The sequence below is a fragment of the Protopterus annectens genome, chromosome 1.part1, assembly GCF_019279795.1.
Source record: "Protopterus annectens isolate FY-2018-M chromosome 1.part1, PAN1.0, whole genome shotgun sequence".
Lineage (NCBI taxonomy): Eukaryota > Metazoa > Chordata > Ceratodontiformes > Protopteridae > Protopterus > Protopterus annectens.
The window spans coordinates 1,318,599,889-1,318,613,164 of NC_056726.1; the positions used below are offsets into that span (position 1 = coordinate 1,318,599,889).

At 48.7% G+C, this 13,276-nt stretch overlaps 1 protein-coding gene across 1 annotated transcript in view; it reads left to right on the forward strand.

Moving 5' to 3' along the window:
* The window catches only part of CTIF (cap binding complex dependent translation initiation factor), a 2,147,727-nt gene that overhangs the window by 1,833,477 nt on the left and 300,974 nt on the right, over positions 1-13,276 (forward strand). The window lies entirely within an intron of this gene.

The window sequence follows — 13,276 nt, forward strand, 5'->3', positions numbered from 1 at the left end:
TTCAACCCCAGGGCACTGAGGGAGCGGAGGTCCAAGCTTGTCTTGGCGGGTCTTTTACCGCCAGACTCGGCTCCGCCTCCGCCTTCGGGAACTACTGTGGCTACGTTGTTCCCTGTGGCACCCTCCTGCTCCTGGGACTCAACCTCCCGCTTCTGGAGAGGAGAGGGATGCTAGTAAAGGACGGAGGAGAAGCACAAGCGGCGGGCCGAGACCTCTGTTTCGCCCCGCCAGCCAAGCTGGCTTCTCCCTGGCTCCCTCCTCCTTCTCGGCTCCGGTCCCTGTGTGCTTTTCACCGGGTCCTGAGGAGGAGGAGACCCGATCTCCGAGGCTATCGAGGAGGCACTCCAGGCCTACCTCGGTAGCCTCGCCGAGATCTACACATAGCCTTTCTGATGCTGATCTGGACCGGATGATGAGAAGGTTCATCCAGGCCCAGATGCAGATGGGAGTGCTCTTGCCTCCCCTCAGGGGAGCTCAACACCCTTTTAAGCCTATTGCTCCTTCTCCGACCCGCTATCCGGGTTCGAGCAGCTGGAGCCGAGCAGCTTCGAGCCGGGGTGGGTCGGCACCGATAGTACTTGGTACGGATCCGACCCTGCCCTCGAGTGCGCCGGACCCGACCTCGGAGCCTGGATCCGAGCCGGATCCGGGGATCAGTGCTCCTTCGGCGCCGTCTGTGTCGGAGCGCACTGTCCCCGGATCTGAGTGCTTCGGCGCTGCCCGTCCACTCCGGATCCGAGGGGAGCCGATTGTCGGATCCTTTGGTCGAGGTCGGCTCCCTTCGGCTTTTGATGTAGTGGAGAGGGCTCTGTTGAGGGTCTCCGGACCCCAGCACTTGTTCGGCTCCGCCGCTCCCTCTGCACTGGGCCAGGCTTCCACCATCCGGCCCTGGGACAGCCCGCTTGTGCCCCAAGTTGCTCCTATGGAGCAAATTGCTGCTTGAGGACTCCTCTGACAGCCCCCAGAGGAGGTCCCCATAACACGCCGCAAAAGGAGGCACATTGACTCCCGAGTCTCTCAGAAGACACGGACTTGGAGGAAGGGAAGGCTCCCACGGTCACCCCGAGGATGTCTCCTTTGGAGACATCATGGAAATGCTCGTATAAGGGGTGGTCTGCCCCAAGTCTTCCTCGGACGAGTCCGTGTTCTTGGAGGCATTTGAAACGGGCCCGTCTACCTCTTGGGTGTCCCCTGCCGACCCCTGGTGGACCTTATTACCACCAGGGCGTGGAAGGAACCGGACACCGTGGAGCCAATTCCCAAAAGACCGGATAGGATCCTTAGTCCGCCATCCGACCGGACCCATTGGAGTAAGGGGCCTCCGGTAGATGCCATGTTGACGGGCGGCCACAAGAGGGAACTGGCTCAGGAGAGTCCTCAGTCCACCCACCGAGCAAGGAGTCTCGGATGATGGACCGCTTGGGAAGCGGATGTTCAGTTCGGCGACCTTCTCGCAAGGGCTGAACTATTTGGCACATGTTATTCGGATGCAGCGAGATCTTATTAAGGAATACGCTGCATCCCCTGAGTCCATTTCGGAGGAGGACAGAGTTCTGCACTCCACCCGTATGGCCACTCTTAGGTCAGTTACAAATACTTCTATGCGGCTACTCTCCCATGCAACGGAAGGCGCCGCTAGAGCTGCGGGACAGGACTGGTCACTAGGCGCCAGGCCTGGCTCCGCGATTTTTCTGAGCCCTTCAAAGCCGCCTTTGATGGTTCTGCTCTGTTTGGCAAGACCGTTCGCGACGCTGACCCAGAGCGAAAGACGGAAGACGCTGTCTGCCGTCGGAATCCGCTTCTCTGCACCCCAGAGGCCCTATTCTAGGAACCAAAAGGGTCAGAAGAAGATGTGGTTCGGAAGTCGCAGCAGTCCCAGCCTGCTCCGGACAACCAGTCCTTCCGTGGCAGAGGAGGACAGGGAGGACGCCCTAGAGGCAGAGGGGCTCCCAGAAACTTCGGGTCCAGGGAACCTTTCTCTGAACGGCCCGCAGCAACCCTGAGGGTTGCCCGACTGCTCTACTCTGGAGGCAGTCGGGGCGTTCGGGGCACCTAGCGGCATGGGAGTCCATAACATCGGACCGCTGGGTTCTCCAAATCATATCCAGGGATATCGCATTCCTTGCCTTCACCTTCCAAAGTTGAAGTCCCTCCCAGACGCCCCACCCGGTCAACGGGAGGCCGCTTTGGCAGAACTTGCCCATCTGCTAAAGAAAAGAGCCGTCCAGCCCATTCCCCAGACCAGATCGGATCAGGGTTCTACTCCAGATTCTTTTTAGTGCCAAAAAAGACGGGGGAACTAAGACCAATCCTAGACCTCTCTCTCTTGAATCTGGCAGTCCCCAAAGAAAAATTCGGAATGGTCACTCTGCAATCTATTCTCCCCCTTCTGGGAGAAAATCACTGGATGTGCTCGATAGACCTCAAGGACGTGTACTACCACATCCTGATGGACAGGCGCCCAGGAGGTTTCTCCGCCGGCTGGGAGCCAGTCACTACCAGTTCCGGGTCCTTCCCTTTGGTCTCACCACAGCCCCAGGGTGTTCACCAAAGTATTAGCAGTGGTAGCGGCCCACCTGAGGCTTCAGGGGTGCAGGTCTTTCCCTACCTGGACGACTGGCTTCTTACGCCCCAACAAGGCATCTACTTCTATTGGCGAGACTCCTTTCTCCATCTTGCTCCCTTTCTGGGCATCACAATAAATACAAAAGTCCAACCTGGCCCACACAGCTCTTAGATTTTATAGGGGCCAGGCTAGACACAAGGAGTTCTGAGCCTTCCTCACTGCGGACAGAGTTCTAAATCTGCAGCTCCAGGTGCGGCCATTCTCCATTCAAGTTCTGTTCCAGCGGAGTTGGTCCTGAGGGCTCTAGGGTCCATGGCATCGGCTATAGCACTTCTCCCTCTTGCCAGACTCAATATGCATTCTACAGTGGACGCTCTTAGTACAGTGGTCATACCTTGCTCTCCCCATGCATCATCCCATAGCGATCAGCAAGGCTTGCAAGCGGTCCCTCTTGTGGTGGCTCCACTCCCGGATCTCCACAAAGGCCGCCTTTTGTGCTTCTCCCCTCGCCACGGTGACCACGGACGCCTCCGCGGTGGGGGGCACTTATGGGCGGACCGTCCAAGGCACGTGGAACGATTCAGAGACCTTACTGCATATCAATGTTCTAGAGATGAGAGCAGTGCTCTTAGCGTTGCTAGCACTTCAGGACTTTCTTCCCTTGGGAACAATTGCGATTCAATCGGACAACATGTCTGTTGTCTGGTACATCAACAAGCAAGGGGGAACAAGGTCTTAACCTCTTTGTCGAGAGGCCATGAGAGTTTGGGAATGGGCAATCTCCACCAATCGCTTTCTAATAGCAACGCATTCCGGTCGGTCCAACATCCTAGCGGACAAGCTCAGTCGCACCATTCTGACCCCTTACGAGTGGTCTCTCAATTGTCAAGTAGCGGAACGCATATTCGCACGTGGGGAACCCCTTCATGCGATCTTTTTGCTTCTCCCTCAAACACCAAGTGCGACAGTTTTTTCGCTCTAATACCTCCTCGGAGGTACCCCAAGAGACGCTCTGGTGCATGCTTGGCCACCCGGTCTTCTGTATGCCTATCCACCCTTGCCTCTGATGCTCCAAGTTCTTCAGAAAGCCTCTCGGGTGGGTTGCAGAATGATTCTCATTGCTCCATTCTGGCCTCGACAGATCTGGTTCCCCTTCCTAAGGTCTCACTCGGTGAATCCTCCTTGGATTCTAGATCCCGGAGCCGATCTGATATCCCATCCATCCTGCATTCCTCCTCCGAATCTGGACAACCTGAAGCTGACCGCTTGGCTGCTCCAGTTCCACTCTTGATAAGGACTCGGTATTTCTTCACCGTAAAGGCAATTTTGGTGGCGGCTCATAAACCATCCACTAGAAAGGTTTACGAAGCAAATGGAAACGTTTCTTTTGTGGAGCGGCAAGGCCTGAATCCTTCACGGTTCCTCTCCCTTTAGTGCTTGACTTTCTAACCACTCTCTTTAACGATGGTGCCAGCAGTTCCACAGTCAAAGTACAACTGGCGGCAATTTCTCACTATCACATTGGCCATGACTCTAATCCTCTTATGTCAGCCAAATTGTGTAAAATTTTTCTTAAAGGTACTTTTCTTCTCAGGCCCCTATAAAACAAGCAGTTCCTCCTTGGGACCTTTCTCTGGTCCTACAGGCCTTGACCGCCTCCTTTCGAGCCAGCGGCTACGGTGGATCTCAAATTCTTGTCCTACAAGACAGCCTTTTGGTAGCCATTACATCAGCCAAGAGAGTTTCTGAACTTCAAGCATTATCAGCTAAACCTCCTTACTTGGTATTTCATCCGGACCGTGTCTCCCTCAGGACCAACCCGTCCTTTCTTCCTAAAATCGCTTCTGAAGCAAACATCAATCAATCCATTAACCTCCCTGTTTTCTTCCTAAATATGAAAACAAAGGTAAATATAAGCTACATTCACTAGATGTTCACAGGCAACTTAGATTTTATCTGAACAGGACAGCTGGTCATAGGCAATCCGACCAGCTGTTTATTTCCTTTGCAAAATTCAATTTGGGCAAGCCAATCTCTAAAGTTTCTCTGTCCCGCTGGATTTCACAGTGCATTTTATTGGCTTATCAAGCTTCAGGAAGGCCCGGAGGGTGTTCATGCCCATTCAACCCGGTCAGTATCTACCTCGGCAGCCTTCAAGGCTAGGATTCCTCTAGATGATATTTGTGCAGCAGCCACGTGGGCTTCATCTCATACTTTATTTCCCACTATAAGTTGGATCTTGCATCTAGGGTAGAGCATCCTTTGGCTCGGTGCTCGGAATATCCTTCCATGATGGCCTTAAGATTCAGGTAGCTGGGGACTCTGTCCCACAGGTTGCAGACAAATGAATATCCTACTTCAGATTTAGAAGTTATGTACTCACCATAACGTTCCATCTGAGTAGGTGTATTCATTTGTCTGCAACCATCCCGCCTCCTATCCCCTGGCCTATCAGTTTCCTGCATATTCTATGTTACCCTTTTAGGGTATTGTTGCTTTGGCAAACTCGATCTGAGGTCATGAGGGTAGAGCAGGGCATTATGGGTGAGGGGAGGAGCTGAGAGCTTGGATCCATAGCTGGAAAACCATGCCTGTTCGGATCCGATATCGGATCCATAACCCACAGGTTGCAGACAAATGAATACACCTACTCAGATGGAACGTTATGGTGAGTACATAACTTCTAATTTCAAAAACCCCAAGGATCTTTCCCAGGCACACAGGGTGATGCCCCTTCTAGAGGCAGAGGAGGGGGCAGAGGTGGAAGATGCCGCCCTGGTGGCAGAGGGGGTCCGCAGAATCAAGGTGACATGGATACACTCCCTGGTAAACCTTTCCAGCACTCCTGAGAGGAGGCCCAACTGTCCTGCTCTGGAGGCAGTCGGGTCGCTAGCTTTATACCCTCAGGCCTGGCAAAACATAACTACAGACAAGTGGGTAAAAAGCGTGGTTACCAGAGGTTACAATATACCATTTCTATCCTATCCCATTCCAAAGAAAAGACTCCCAGATGTACCGCCCCATCTGCGAGAGCCAGCAGCTATAGAAATTTCAAAGCTGCTAGAAAAAAGAGTCATCCAACCAGTCCCAGCGGACCAGGGAGGATTCGGGACTTGCTCAAGGTTCTTTTTAGTTCCAAAGAAAACAGGGGACTGGAGGCCCATTCTGGACCTAAGCGACCTCAATACCTTCGTCAAGAAAGAAAAGTTCCGAATGGTCACGCTTCAATCGATCCTTCCATTCTTACGGAAGGACGACTGGATGTGCTCAATAGATCTGAAGGATGCATACTACCACATCAGAATGGCCAGGGCATCCAGGGATCATTTGCACTTCCGGCTGGGGGCCAGTCACTTTCAGTTTCGAGCCCTGCCCTTTGGTCTGACCTCAGCCCCCAGGGTCTTCACCAAATGCATGGCAGTGGTAGCGTCTCACTTGAGACGCCTAGGATTCCAGGTGTTTCCATATCTGGACGACTGGCTCCTTTCTGCCACCACCCAGTGTCAACTAGTACAGGCCAGAGATTACACTCTTCAACTGTGTACTCATCTAGGAATTTCCATAAACTTCGGAAAATCCTTACTACAGCCATCACAGCGTATCTTATTCATAGGAGCGGAATTAGATACACATCAGTTAATTCTAAGACTTCCTCCAGAAAGGATACTTTCACTTCAGACTCACATACATCTTCTTCTCTTGTCCAGGAAATCCCCAGCAAAACTGGTACTGAAGGTTTTGGGACTCATGTCAGCTTCTCTTATTGCAATACCCTTGGGAAGACTGCACATGAGAGTCCTACAATGGCTACTGTTTGCACAATGGTCGTTCCAACAACTACCTCTGACACACGAGATTCTTATAACGAACACTTGCAAAACACACCTAAACTGGTGGCTTCAGACTTGCATCTTTTCCAAGGGGAGACCATTTGTGCTACCCACGCCTACAGCTACGGTGACCACGGATAGGGTGGGGGGGCATCTTTCAGGGACAGACAGTCCAAGGCGAATGGACCAATTTAGAGTACAATCTGCACATCAATGTTCTAGAGTTGAGGGCAGTGTTTCTAGCGTTGCAACACTTTGCTCCCCTTCTTCCTCTGGGAACTATTGCAGTTCAGACGGACAACATGTCGGTAGTCTGGTACATAAACAAGCAAGGGGGAACCAAGTCCTATCAGCTATGCAGAGAGGCCATGAGAATCTGGCAATGGGCGGAGTCCACGGGTCGCTTTCTAATAGCAACGCACATCCCGGGGTCATCCAACGTCATAGCCGACAGGCTGAGCAGAGCAATACTGTTACCGCACGAGTGGTCCCTAAAACAGTCAGTTGCGAAAAAGATTTTTCGCCCGTGGGGCCAGCCTTCCTGCAATCTGTTTGCGTCTTCAATGAACGCCAAATGCAGGAGCTACTTTGCCCTATTACCCCCTCCAGGGGAAGTCCCCAGGGACGCACTGATTCACGATTGGCCCCCGGGTCTCCTGTACGCATTTCCTCCCTTTCCCCTGATCTCAAAGTTTCTCCAGAAAGCCAACAACCTACACAGGACAATAATCCTCATTGCCCCATTCTGGTCTCGTCAAATTTGGTTCCCCTTCCTCATGACACACTGCATTCGGGGACCCTGGATCCTGGACCCAGAGCCAGATCTATTGACTCACTCGTCAGGGGCTCCCCACCCTCGCTCTTGTCCCTCCATCTAGCAGCTTGGCTGCTCCAATTCCCAACTTAGCCAGGTCTGATCTTCTTTCGTCGGCAGTTCAGAATATATTAGTGGCTTCTCATAAAGCTTCCACTACTAAAACATATACTAGTAAATGGAAGCGCTTTGTATTCTGGGCGAATACACAGCAAGTGGACCCTGTTATAGCTCCTTTGAATAAAATATTAGAGTTTTTAACAGACTTGTTCCATCAGGGTGCTTCTCCTGCCACATTAAGAGTTCAATTGGCTGCCATTTCTAGTTTCCATGTGGAAGAATGTGGGGCTCCTGTTATGGCCCACAGACTTTGTAAAGCCTTTTTAAAGGGCTTTTCATATTAGACCACCAATTAGATCTCCTACGTCACCTTGGAGTCTAAACTTATTATTATCTAAGTTGATGCTGCCCCTTTGAACCAGCCTCCTCTTGCCCATTGAAATTTTTGTCATGGAAGACTCTCTTTTGGTAGCCATTACATCCGCTAGGAGTATCTGAACTTCAAGCTCTCTCCATTAAACACCCTTATTTGATCTTTCACTCTGACAGAGTTTCTCTCAAGCACTAATTCATCCTTCCTTCCTAAAGTTTGTTCTATTAACAATATTAATCAGTCCATTGAATTACCCACTTTCTTCAAGAATCACTCCAATAAAATGGAGTATATGTTGCACAAATTAGATGTCCACAGACAACTAAGGTTTTACTTGGAAAGAACAAAAGATCACAGGAAATCTGATCAACTTTTTGTAGCCTTTGCTGATAACAGAAAAGGAGTAGCGGTTACTAAAAGAACTCTTTCTAAGTGGTTAACTGATTGTATCATCTATGTCTATGATTCTTCAGATCAAACTCTTTGCACAAACCCAAAGGACATTCCACAAGGTCAGTGTCTACATCCCTGGCTCATGCAGCTCGCCTACCACTAGACGCTATTTGTGCGGCTGCTACTTGGTCTAAACCACATACATTCATTTCTCATTATAAGGTAGACAAGGTTTCTAGGGACAGGGCAACCTTTGGTTCCACTGTGCTCAAGAACGTCCTTCCGTGAGTTCCTCAGGAACAAGGAGCTAGGGCTACCCATGTGTAAGAACAAACGGCGAGATTGAACACTATCACATATAGAAGTTATGTCCTTACCATAACATTCCATGTGGAGTGTTCATCTCGCCTTTGTTCTTACATTCCCACCCTCCCACCCTTAGGAAGAACGTTCAGTTTGGTGCCTGGTCTGGGGCATTCTGCTTCTGCATTGCAGTTGTTGTGTATATAGTTGACATGTATATATATGTGTATATATGTATATATATATAGACTCTTAGTTTCTGTGCATATGTGATATTGGCATGAGTGTGCTCTCTCTGACTACTGGTTTGCTTGCAAACTAGATCTGAGGTAAAGGCAGAGGGGGATTGTGGGTATTAGGTTGTCTCGAGCTTCTTCTCGATGCAGAGCTTGCAAGCGGCCGCCACGGAGCCGAGGATCGGCTCCGAACCCATGTGTAAGAACAAAGGCGAGATGAACACTCCACATGGAACGTTATGGTAAGGACATAACTTCTATTTTTGCGCAATGGAGTGACAGTGTCTAGGTGTTGTAGAAATATGCTACAGCCTGGTCAAGTGGGAGGGTTTTTAGGGGGGTCCAGTCACAGTTACAGAGTAAAGTGTTGAGGACCTCAGGAGAGAATTTTTTGTGTTTCTAGTGGATATATAGTTAGTGGTTTTGCATATGCTTGTTCTACTACGTATAAAGTATATTATGCTGTGGTCACTTAAGGTGTCTGGGAGTCCGCCTGTGTGAGGGTACAATGTGGGGTTGTTAATTAGGACCCAGTCAAGGATGGATTCCCTTTTAGATTTTTTATCACATCTAGTTGGAATTTGGACTAGCTGCTGGTAGCCATGGAGATTTATTAGATTGCTTGGTGATTCTGATATACAGGTGAACCAACCTAGGTTGAAGTCCCCCAGAATAAGGGTTTCTTGTGTGTATGTGGAAGAACACCAGGTTAACAAGTCTTCAAGGCTAGCAGGTATATTACCAGGTGGAATATAGATCACAATTGTGGTGATGACCTTTTTAGAGTGAAGTTGAAGTTGTGAGATAAGTATGTCCCAATTATTCAGTGTACTGGCAATCTCATTCAGACAGTTTGTGTTTGTTCAAGAATTTCTGTGCCTGCACATTTGGTGTTGTATATGATTCCATGTGTTTGTTCAAGAATTTCTGTGCCTGCACATTTGGTGTTGTATATGATTCCCAGTTAATAGGATAATTAAAGATGCACACAAATAGCCTAGTATTTACCTATGAACCTATCTGCCCAAGGGCATTTATAAGCCTAGCCAGAATGTGTTGGCTTTCACCACCCCCTTAGATTAGTTCCCTGTGCCTCTGTCCAGCAGAGCCATCAGTTCCCTGCGGCACTGTCCAGCAGAGTCATTAGTTCCCTGCACCACTGTCCAGCAGAGCCAGTGCAGTGATCCCCGGTGTAAATTTTCTGTTTCCCATCCACCCGTCAAGGTTTCTCTTGAAGAGTGTTAGTGAGGGGCTCTGCCTGATGCATATTGGAATCTTGTTCCAAAGCATGAGGAGTCTCTGGGATAGGAATCTATCCCTCCAGCATGTCTTATTTATCGTTGTGGTGAGGTTTATATCTCTAGAGCTTGTGGCAATATGGGATTTGTTTTTTTTTTAGGTGGAGCATGTCCATCAATTCTGGGTTGGACATGGCCTTGTATGTCAGGCAGAGATCACCTCTGAGTAAGCAGTATGCAACTGAGTACAGCTGGAGTTTCTTGAGTCGGGCTGCATAGGGCATCTGTTTGAGGCCATTAATCCTCTTGGTGAGGTACGTTTGTGGCCTTTCCAGCTGTTGCAGGTGTCTTGTAAGGTACATCCCAAATGGGGCATTGTATTCTATGATGGGTCTAATGAGTGATGAGTAGAGAGGCACAATAACCTCTTTTGTTCTAGATGCGAACCCTTTTGTGATTAGGTGGGCCACATAGAAGGATTTTCTAACCACCTTGGCAATATGATCATCAAAGGAGAGATTACTATCTACTTGGGTCCCCAGATCCCTTATTACATTTTCTGTATTTAGGGGACTACCACCTATGTGGTAGTTCGCGGGTATTTTGTTTTTTCCAAAGGGGGGATGACTATGCACTTTTTGGCATTTAGCCTGAGGCCATGATTTTGACACCAGGTATCCGTCTCAGTGAGACCCATCTGAAGGGTGTCTGTATCAGCCGGAGAATCAGTTATGGCCCCTAGTTTGCAGTCATCTGCGAACTTGGTCAGCCATAGTCCTCCTATGCTTGCCTGTACCTCTGAGAAGTATATACCGAACAGGAGGGGTCCTAGGACTGAGCCCTGGGGGACGCCACTTGTAACCGGTTTAGAGTTAGACGTAGAGCCTGCAACTCTCACCATGTGGGTTCTATCCATGAGCCAGTTGGCAACCCATCTCGTGACGTAGGGGTTTATGTTCAAGCTGGTGAGCTTGTCTATAATACTAGAATGGGGAATGGTGTCGAAAGCCTTTGTGAGGTCTAGATAGGCTGTGTGGACCTCCTTTCCCTCGTCTAATGCCTTGCTAACCATCTCAAAAAAGTCCACCAGGTTTAGGAGGCATTATCTGCCCTTAACAAAACCAAACTGGGTAGGGTCCAAGGTGTGGAGGTTCCCAATGTCTCTGTTAATGAGTTCCATGATGATGCGTTCCATAACCTTGCAGACCAGGCTAGTCAGGCTTATAGGGCGATAGTTCCCGGGGTCCGTTGTGGCTCCAACTTTGTGGAGCGGGATAACTGTTGCTGTGCGCCACTCTATGGGTATGTAGCCTGTAGAGAGGCTGAGTTTGAACAGTGTGTTTAGGTGAGGGGGTTAGTTCATTTTGGAGCTCTTGTAAGACACAGCCTGGGACCCCGTCCGGTCCCATTGAAACTGTGTTTTTGGCTTTGGATAAGGCTGTTTTAACCTGTGCATTGGTGATTGATGAGGCCCTACATTCTTCTGGTATGCTTATGGGCCCTTTAGGGGGTGAGAGGTGGGGGTGAAGTTTGCACTAAACCTGTCTGCCAGAATGTTTGCAATATCAGTCGGTTCAGTGTATTTTGTGCCATTCTGCACTAACTCAGAGCAGATCTGAGAGTTTCCACTTAGGTTCTTGACATAGCTAAAGAACGCTTTGTTGTCATCTTTGGAGTCATTGGCAATTTTTCTTTCGAAACTAGCCTTGGATGATTTAATGAGGGATCATAGTTTCTTGCTGATACTGATCAGGGACGTCTTTCCTTCTTGGGAATTTACTCTTTTCTGTATTAGTTTCCTCCTTCTGAGGTGGTATTGAGTTGGGTGGTGAGTGATTCCATTAAGTTTAAACACTGATTTATTTATTTATTTATTTAACATTTGTTTACTGAGAAAGTCTGCCTGGGACAAAGCCCATTTTCAGCAGAGGCCCTGAGAGAAATGCTCCAGATGCAAGTCTTTGGAATGTGGGAGGAAACCAGAGCACACAGAGGAAACCCACGCAAATGCAGGGAGGAGAGGTTGACTTGGCACAGAAAGCACCTTGGCTGAGAATCAAGCTAGAAAATCTCTTGCTGTGAGGCGACAATGCTAAGCGCTACACCACTGTGCTGCCCAGTGTTATGGGTTTCTTGGGTCAGAGAGGGGGAGCTGTAGCTTGCAAAGAAGTGATATGGGATTTTGCCTATGGTGATTTGAACATGGAGAAGCTCAAGTGCATTTTTCTGTTTGATTAGCCTTGAGGTATATTTATTTTGTATGTAAACAGAGACACCTCCACCTTTAGTCCCTGTCTGTGCAGTAGCTGTTCTAAATGTGTGGAAGACTTTATAGGTTTGCTCTGCTGGTGTGCTGTCCATGGCTTTAAACTATGTCTCAGAGACCTCACAGATGTCAGCATTCTCTAGAGTGAGGAGAACTTGTAGGGAGTGGAGTTTCTTGTTTAGACTGCTAACACTGAGCATTAACACCTTTATATTTTTTTGGTTTTGATTTGCTATGTTGGAAGTACTTTCAGTTTGGCATTGCCTAAAAAAGTCACTATGGAGGAGGACGATGTTTTAGTTGATATTCAAAGGCCTACAGGGGAGGGTGCAGATCATCCATGCTGACAAATGTTGCACACCCTTAGAGTAACACCAGAAACTAAGCCAATTTTTAAATTCAGTTATCTTCTGTTCATATTGTGGCATTATCCTTGGAAAATGTAACATGCTACACAGTGCTAGGCTTATACTAGCCTGGGAGACATATTCTGAGAGCTTCATGATGTCTCTCACTTTATATAGTCTAGGGAGGTACATCTCAGGTCATTTACATCCACATGGACTATGACTGAGCCATACTACTATTTGTGGTTCCATAGCCTGTGTGTGTGTGTGTGTGTGTGTGTGTGTGTGTGTGTGTGTAATGCGGTAGATCCTGACCCTGATAAACAATTGACTTTGATTTTCTCTTTATTCTGCCTCATAAGGTGGACATCAGTGTGTCTCACAATGGAGTCTCCAATGACCAGAATGTTAGATTGTGAAGTGGCTTGCCTTATGGACTTAGAAGTATAGCCTCCATGAGATGTGGCTGTATGTGTTGTTTTCTGAAAGTGTATTTGGGGCTGCTGAGGTTATGTGTAGTTCATCTAGGAAGTCATTGAGGTTTGTCTATGTGTCTGCATTGAACTCTGCCTGATGGGTGCAGTATGTGTATTACTTAAAACTTAACTGACATTAGGAGTGTTTTTATGTGATACCATTGTCTCCAGTGACATTGTATAAATACATCTCTCACATACCATATCAGTTTGTTTGAGAATTAGCTGGTTGTCAGTTCTACCTTCATCTCCAGTAGGGAATCCTCCAGCTGTTCGGAGATGTCATGGCCTAGGACCAGAAGCATTGCCACATTCACACCACCATCCAGTGTTGAGAGCACGGCAGGACATTATGGATGCATGTGTAGATGAGA